General features: G+C 42.9%; 1 pseudogene; it reads left to right on the top strand.

The window, feature by feature from the left end:
- The first annotated feature begins 254 nt into the window (after positions 1-254).
- LOC107532474 (small ribosomal subunit protein eS12 pseudogene) lies at positions 255-2,454 on the top strand (annotated as a pseudogene).
- The last annotated feature ends 5,343 nt before the right edge of the window (positions 2,455-7,797 follow it).

Genomic DNA, 7,797 nt, shown 5'->3' with positions numbered 1-7,797 from the left:
CAAGTCCAGAAGTAAATAGTCTAACGTGATTCCACAGTCCCCAGGGAAGCCCTAGCTTCCATTCTCAGTGTCACCTCATTGGTACAAGATAGCTGCAGAGCTCCTTCTGTGAAGGAGGAAAGGAAATGATAAAAGGGGCCCCCTCTCAGCTGAGTCAGCGATTTTCTCAGCCTTGCCCGAAGGTCTTAGACATTTTTGGGTTTTATCTCATTGGCCAGAACTAGTCATGTGCCCACACTTCACTGCAAGGGAAAATGGGTGAGGTGGTCCTTTATCCAGGTATACTGCCACCCAAAATGAAACCTGAATTTTGTTACAAAGAGAAAAAGAAGAACAGATTTGAGCAGGAACCTAGCAGTCTCTGCTGCAGGCAGAGTGAGTGAGGTGCATAAATTATAGCTGTGGCAAAACGTAAATGATATCATGAGAAGAAGTGTAAGATACATCTTTGGGTGGGGTGTCTTCCCAAGTACATTGGGCTGCTTTCTCTCACAATTTTAAGGGGGCACAGTGAGATGCCACAACAGTTTAAACAAAAAATTATTGGACCGTATCACTGGATACCTACCTGGAGAGGTAGGGCAGGCTTCTGAAGGTTTCACCACTCCAGCTTCAGTTCTCTGTGGTTCTCAGCTCTACTCCCTGGTTGGAACTGACTTCAACCTCCAGAAAGCTTTCTTTATGAGCACCAAATGACTTCAACACTTCCAGACTTACCTATAAACAATATCCCTTCCTGAGCTAAAAAGATGCTCCCCTACCACAACTACTTCAATCTGTACATCAAATCAGTTTAGAAGACTGCCACGCCCTAACTCACTTAGACCTGGAAGCCTGCCACCCAAGGGCCACTCCTTGAGCAAGGGTGTGTTAATCCACCAAGACAACAAGGATGCTGTATAACAAATTTGTGAACGAGTAATCTATAAAATATAATGGTGATGAAAAAATATATATATAATAGTGATAGTTGCACAACAACATAAATACACTTAATCTCACTGAACTGTACACTTAAAAATAGCTAAAATGGTAAATTTTATGTCTTGTATATTTTACCACAATAAAGAAAAAAAGTATACTGAAGAGCCATAGACCCCCCTTCCCCAAAACCACTATTAGCAGCCTGTAGTGCGACTTTTCTTAAAGAAATTATCACAGAATAATGACTGTCCAAATGTGTTTGGCATTTTTATTACATCTGTATTTTTAAATAACTTTTTCTTCACGGAACACCTATTGAGACTCCCTGAACTAGCAATCTGGGTAAGGCACTTTGGGAAAACCTCTGCACTACACTAGATACGCTCCGCTGAAAGTCAAGCCAGAATCTCTGTATAATGACTGATTTTAAGTGTCGAATGGATGGGCTAAGGGATGCCCAAGGCGCTGGCAAATGCTCTTCCTGGCAGTGTCTGCTGAGGGTGTTTCCGCAACACATTAGTATATGAATCAGTGGACTGAGTATAGAAGATCCTCCTTGCCATTGCAAGTGGGCATCATCCAGTTCACTGAGGGCCTGAATAGAGCAAAAGGGCAGAGGGACGGCTAATTCTGTCTCGTCTTCAGCTGGGACATCAGTCTTCTCCTGTGCTCAGATATCAGTGCTTCTGGTTCTCCAGCCTTACGCCACCAGCTTTGCTGGTTCTCCAGCTTGCAAATGACAGATCATGGGACTTGCTGGCCTCCCTAATTCCATGAGACAATTCCTCTAGTAAATATCAATATCAACCTCTCTCTCTACCTCTTTCTCTCTCTTCGCTCTCTTTCCCTCTCTCTCTCTCTCTCTCACACACACACACACATACATGCCCTCATGGAGTAACAGTCTCCATTCAGACAGAAAGAATATATTAAATAATTACAAATCCAAATATTAAAAGAAAACTCTGGGCTTTTTCCCTGTTGCAGAATTGGAGCGCTCTAGATCCGGCTCCACCTGTAACCCACAGCCAGCCGTGGCCCAGGAAGGCACTGCAGCTGGATGTGAATGGATGTTAATACTGCTTTACAAGAGGTGCTGAAGACCGCCCTTATCCACAAGGGCCTAGCACGCAGAGTTTCAGAAACTGCCAAAGCCTTCAAGTGTCAATCTGATCGCCCTGTGCTTGCATCCAACTGAGATGAGCCCGTCAGGTTGGCAGAGGCCCTTTGTGCTGAGCACCAAACAGCCTAATTAAGGTTGATGGCAACAAGAAACGAGAGGAATGGGTAGGCCTCTGTAAAGCTGACAGACAGAGGAAACCCATAACGCGGTTGGTTGCAGTTGTGTGGTAGTTAATGACTATGGCAGAGTCCAAGGATGTCACGGAAGAGTACTTCAATGCAAGAAATGAACAGATAAAAAACGTGTTTCTGGTTCTGCAAGCGAAAAGAAGAAAGAAAACTCTGATAAATCTTAGGAAAGAGCTGTATGTATGTGGTGCTATAACAGCGGAATTAGGCCTATGCTGAGATGTCCAGGAGGAATTGACAATTAAGTTGAAAGCTGAAAGATGAGTTAGTGGGTAAAGTGGATTTATGTGAAGAGGGAAGAAACACACCCAGAGGAAGCTTTGTTGAAGAACTAGTACAGGAAAGTGAGAAAGGCCGTGTGGCTGGGGCACCGCGGGCTGACATACAGCCCATGCAGAGGGAGCACAGGCCTGTCCCACTGCTCCTGCACCAGGCTTGCTTCTTTCCTCCAGAACACTGCACCAGGGGTTCAGAACTCCTCCAGGGCCCCCTGACTGTTTCTAGGGAGAGTGTACCATTTCTAGCACCCCTAGACATCATAACTTAGAAGAGTTTGAGACCCCAAAAAAGGTCTAGAACTACCCTACTCCGCTAAAGGTATTCAGTTGATAAATATTGACTGAGTAGCTGGAGTGGGCAAGGCGCTGTGCAAAACGCTGCAGGGAACACTAAGGCAAGGCAGTTCCTGATTTCAAGGCATTGCAATCTGGTATACCCTGACCATGAGGAATAAGCTGACATACAGATAAATATAAAATAAGCATCCTGCTACTTAGTCCAGCCAACCTGGAAGTCAGCCTGAGAAGTGGATGTTCCCCGTGAAGATGGGGTGGGGAAACGGGGAGTGGGTGGGCGCCTGGGGTCGGGGGGAGAATTTTCCAATTCTCTCACACTGAATTTAAGAACCTCTGAAGAAATCTGGGGCTCTCATCTTTCCAAGTTTGGAGTTCGAAGAACCTGGCTTGAGGAGATGTGGGTCAAGGCACACAGCCAGTACCCTCCCCAGGAGGAGTGCCCTTCCCAGGTCATAATCCAATCACTGCTTCCCCTGTGCCCAGCTTTTGGGGAAACTTGATGTGGAGAACAGGGAATTGGGTATATCATATCATATGTGCTGATATCCATCAATAGGTAGTCCCACTGCCCACATATCCCTCAGGCAAATGTGGCCCTCTTTCTATATTACATGTTGGCCAACTGACCTAAGTAGTGGCCTTGCAGCTTACTTCATCCAGATAGCAATGGATATGTTAGGCAGAAGGAAAGAGAAGAGCTCTCAAGAGTATGTTTTCCCTGGTATGATCCACAGAGAGGTGTCCCCAGGGTGACCTTCACTGGGAAATTATCTAGCCATTGAAAAGCCTATCTGCCATGATTACAGGCATATTCTCAGAGGCCATGGGCACTTGAGTAAAACAGAAAATAAAGCATAAATACTCATGTCTTATCTTTTGCCCAATAATTCCATTCCTGGAAATTAGTCCTAAGAAGATAATTTTTAGATGTTTATGTTTAGGGCTATTTGTTGCAGGCGGGGGGGGGGGGGGGGAGAAAACAATCTAACAATTGGAAAATAGGAAAAGAAATCAGCACATATCAACTCAACAGACTCATGGCTTCCTGGGCTCTGAGGATCACTTTTTTTGCTCTCAGCGGTGAACACTGGCATTTTTCAATGCTTAGCCCTCATTCCCACTTCCCAGCAGTACCCTGATTTCCACCTGGATAATCATTTTCCCACACAGCAAAAGTCTTGGTAAAATTCATGTGCCTGCCTCTCACTCAGGGATCCAGAGAGATATTTTGGAGGCTTCTTCTGCTAATCCTGCCTCCCAGGCCTGCCACTGCCAAGGGCTGGGCACATGACCTACATTCAGCCAACCAGACTCTGTTTCCCAGGACTTTGACTCTTGAGCATAGTAAAGCACTGACAAGAGAAACAAAGTTCAAGGGTGTCAAAGGAGACCTGCTGCCTGGTGACCCAGCTTTTTCCTCCAAAGCTGGTTCTTCGGGCTTCCTTTAGCATTCCACGTACTTTGAATGAAATGCCTTTCTGCTTAAATTGCGAGATTCAGGGTTTTTTTCCCCATTGCAACCAAAGATTAGTAAATACCTAGATTGGTACTCGAAGGCAATGGACCTTCAGGCACACACTGGAGCAACAAGTCATTAAGTTAGCATCGTTGATCACTGAGCTCTAAGTCACATGACCTTAAGTGTTCTGGGATGGTTCATTTTATGTGCCAACTTGACTGGGTTTAGGGGTGCCCAGGGAACTGGTAAAACATTATTTCTGACTGTGTCTATGAGAGTGTTTCTGGAAGAGATTAGCATTTGATTCAGTAGACTAAGGGAAGAGAACCAGCCTCCCAGCGAGGGTGGGCATCTCCCAATCTAGTCCATCAAGGGCAGGAATAGAACAGAAAGGGAAAGAAAAGGTGAACTCCCTCTCTCTTTTTGAGCTGGGATGTCCATCTTTACCTGTCCTCAGACACTGGACATCCCAGTTCCTGGTTCTCAGGTCCTCAGCCTCAGACTACATTACATCATTGGCTTTCCTGGTTCTTCAGCTTGCAGACAGCAGATTGCAATCTGGTATGCCCTGACCATGAGGAATAAGCTGACATACAGATAAATATAAAATAAGCATCCTGCTACTTAGTCCAGCCAACCTGGAAGTCAGCCTGAGAAGTGGATGTGGGACTTTTTGGGCTCTATAACCACATGGGCCCATTCCTATAATTGATAAATATATAAGTATGTATGTATGTATATTCACATACACACACACACACACACACACATCCTATTGGCTCTGTCTCTCTGGAGAACCCTAATACATTTCCTTATGTCTGGAACTGGCTGCTTCACACCTATTGTCCTGGCATTCCCTTCCCTCTTGCAACGATCCCCTGGAGTTTTCATTTCTAAATGGAGTTTTACTGCACATACTTGCAGAGAAACGATTTTTAAAGATAATCCGGGATGGGTTTGCTGGACCTCTACCCTGTATTTCCAACTCCAGCCATGGTCCCCTCTAGTAGTAAGACACATGCACGGTGAACTGTCTTCACTGTGACACGTGGATAATGTGAAAGATGACTAAGGATAACATCTTATTCTTCTTGACCTTTCCAGAACCAATGTAATCAACACATACTTTCAAAATCAGCATGAAGGGCAGCTGTTGGTAAAATAAAGCACTCTGGGATATGAGCAGGTAGAGAGAGCCATAGGCTACTCCTTTCAGTAGCCATAGGAGAAGTAGTTTACACCGCAGTACTTGCTGGCTATTTGGTATATCAGCCAGTTTGCAAATGGCCCATGCAGCAGCCTGCAAGATGAGTGAAGCTGCCACATCACCAGTCAGTAAGGCCAAAAGGAAGCACAGACAGTAGTAGGTGGAGTGTAAGATGTGCAAGCAAGTGAAGGTTTAGTAGAGCTGCCGTAGTGCATATAGAGTAGTCTTAACTCAACTGCTATAGCTGTTTGTCCCTTGTTGTGTTGTGCAAATCTATATTTAAATACTCTACTGTTTGATAGCATGGTTTTGCTTTTTGTACAAAAAAAACAAACTTTTTTGCAGAAATGAGCTAAAAGAAAGAGTTCACGTTTAATGAAACAATAAGTTTTTATTTCCCATTTATTTCTCAAGAAACTTGCTAATGAACTTGTAAAGTGTTTGTTGACACTTACTGTTCTCCATGGCACATGCACAGTGACATGCCTAACTCAGCATATGAAAATCAGAGGGCCCAGTGCTGCTGGGAATCTGGGACCAAGATGGCATTTAGCCATAGCAGGGTGTTTACATATTTCTGTGACACGTGACTTTTTTTTACTCAGATCAAGTGACTATTCTTCTAAATTAATTTTTTCACTTATTTCTAGATTTCTTGTGGCATTACATAAAGAGAAACATTAATGAGTAGGGTCCCTTACTAGAAAAAAATACTTTGCAAATCATTAAATGAAGCCAGTTCTGTATCAGTCGGTATATGAATGAAGATATAGAGATTCCCAGGGCTTCTCTCTTTTCAGCAACACAGGAGGAATGTACTTGCCACCCTCTGCTGTACAAGTTCTTCTGACTATCATGGAAGTGACATGAGGCATTTCCCAGTGAAGCATTTAATGGCTGATGCAAGGCCCTACAGCACTTTCTTGCCTGGCCTTAGTAACCATGAAGTCCTCATGTTCCAAATGGTAGAGTGAGGAAATGATTGGGTCTCCATTAGCCTGAACCTCTAAAGGACTATGAGGAGATACACTCACTCATTTGCGTAGAATACGTAAATTGAGTGAGAAATAATTACTTGTGCGAAACAAAAGATTTTGGAGTTGTTTGTTACCACAGCACATCCTGTCCTAGTCTGACTAATATAAAAGAATTCCAAAGTCTTGGGAGGAGGGAAGAGTATTGCAGATGGAATTAAATAACATACAGCAATATTTTAAAAAATTAATTTTTAGTTTTGTTTTGTTTAATGGGTACAGAGTTTCTGTTTGGGTTGATGAAACAGTTCTAGAAATAGATAGTGATGATGGTTGCACAACATTGTGAATTTACTTAATGCTACTGAATTGTAACTTAAATGATTAAAATGGCAAATTGTTTATGTTATATCTATTTTACCATAATAAAAAATTGCCAAAGAAATGTTTTTCTACCAAAATCTTCCAGTAATAATAAGGGTTGGAAAAATAGGCAATCATTTATTGTTATTGAAAATACAAATAGGTAGTTCTGTAGGTGACTTTGGTGATACTTATTACAAGGCCTTTGAGCCCTGGCCAATGTGGCTTAGTTGGTGTAGCACTGCCCCATGCACTGAGAGGTCACCGGTCTGATTCCTGGTCTGGGCACACGCCCAGGTTGCAGGCCTGATACCCAGTAGGGGACCGGCAGCAGAAAGCAGCCAATCCATGTTTCTCTCTCCCTCTCCCTTCTTCTCTCTCTCTCTAAAATCAATAGAAACATTTTAAAAAGCCTTTGAAATATGAAGCCTTTGATTCATTTATTCCTCTTCTGGGAATCTGACCTAAAATTTAAAAAATATTAATTTACAAAGTTTTACATAAAATGATCATAACTGCAGTATGGTTTTTAAAAGAAAGAAATGTGAAACAGTGTAAATGGGACCATGGTGGATTAAGATATTTAGGGTATATTCATATAATTTAGCATTATGTAGACATTAAAAATTATAGTACATAAGAATATTTAATGAGGAATATTGGAGAACTGCTCCAATATACAGTGGACTCTTCAACAACATGGGGGTAGGGGGGCTGACACTTGGTGCAGTAAAAATCCCTGAATAACTTTTGTTTCCTCCAAAACTTAGGTACTACAGTTGTCCCTCTGGTATCTGGGGGGGATTGATTCCAGGACCCCTCAAACCCCATGGATGCCAAAATCTGAGGAGGCTCATGTATCCTATATAAAAGGGTGCAGATCAATGCATACTGTTGGCTTCACATCAGTGAACTCCAACTACAGATTGAAAACAGTACAGGTATTGGAAAAAATCTGCACAATTCAAACTCATGTTTTTCAAA

The sequence above is a fragment of the Miniopterus natalensis genome, chromosome 4 (genome assembly GCF_054644295.1).
Source record: "Miniopterus natalensis isolate mMinNat1 chromosome 4, mMinNat1.hap1, whole genome shotgun sequence".
In the NCBI taxonomy this organism is placed as follows: domain Eukaryota; kingdom Metazoa; phylum Chordata; class Mammalia; order Chiroptera; family Miniopteridae; genus Miniopterus; species Miniopterus natalensis.
This window is presented reverse-complemented; position numbering and strand designations above follow the sequence as displayed.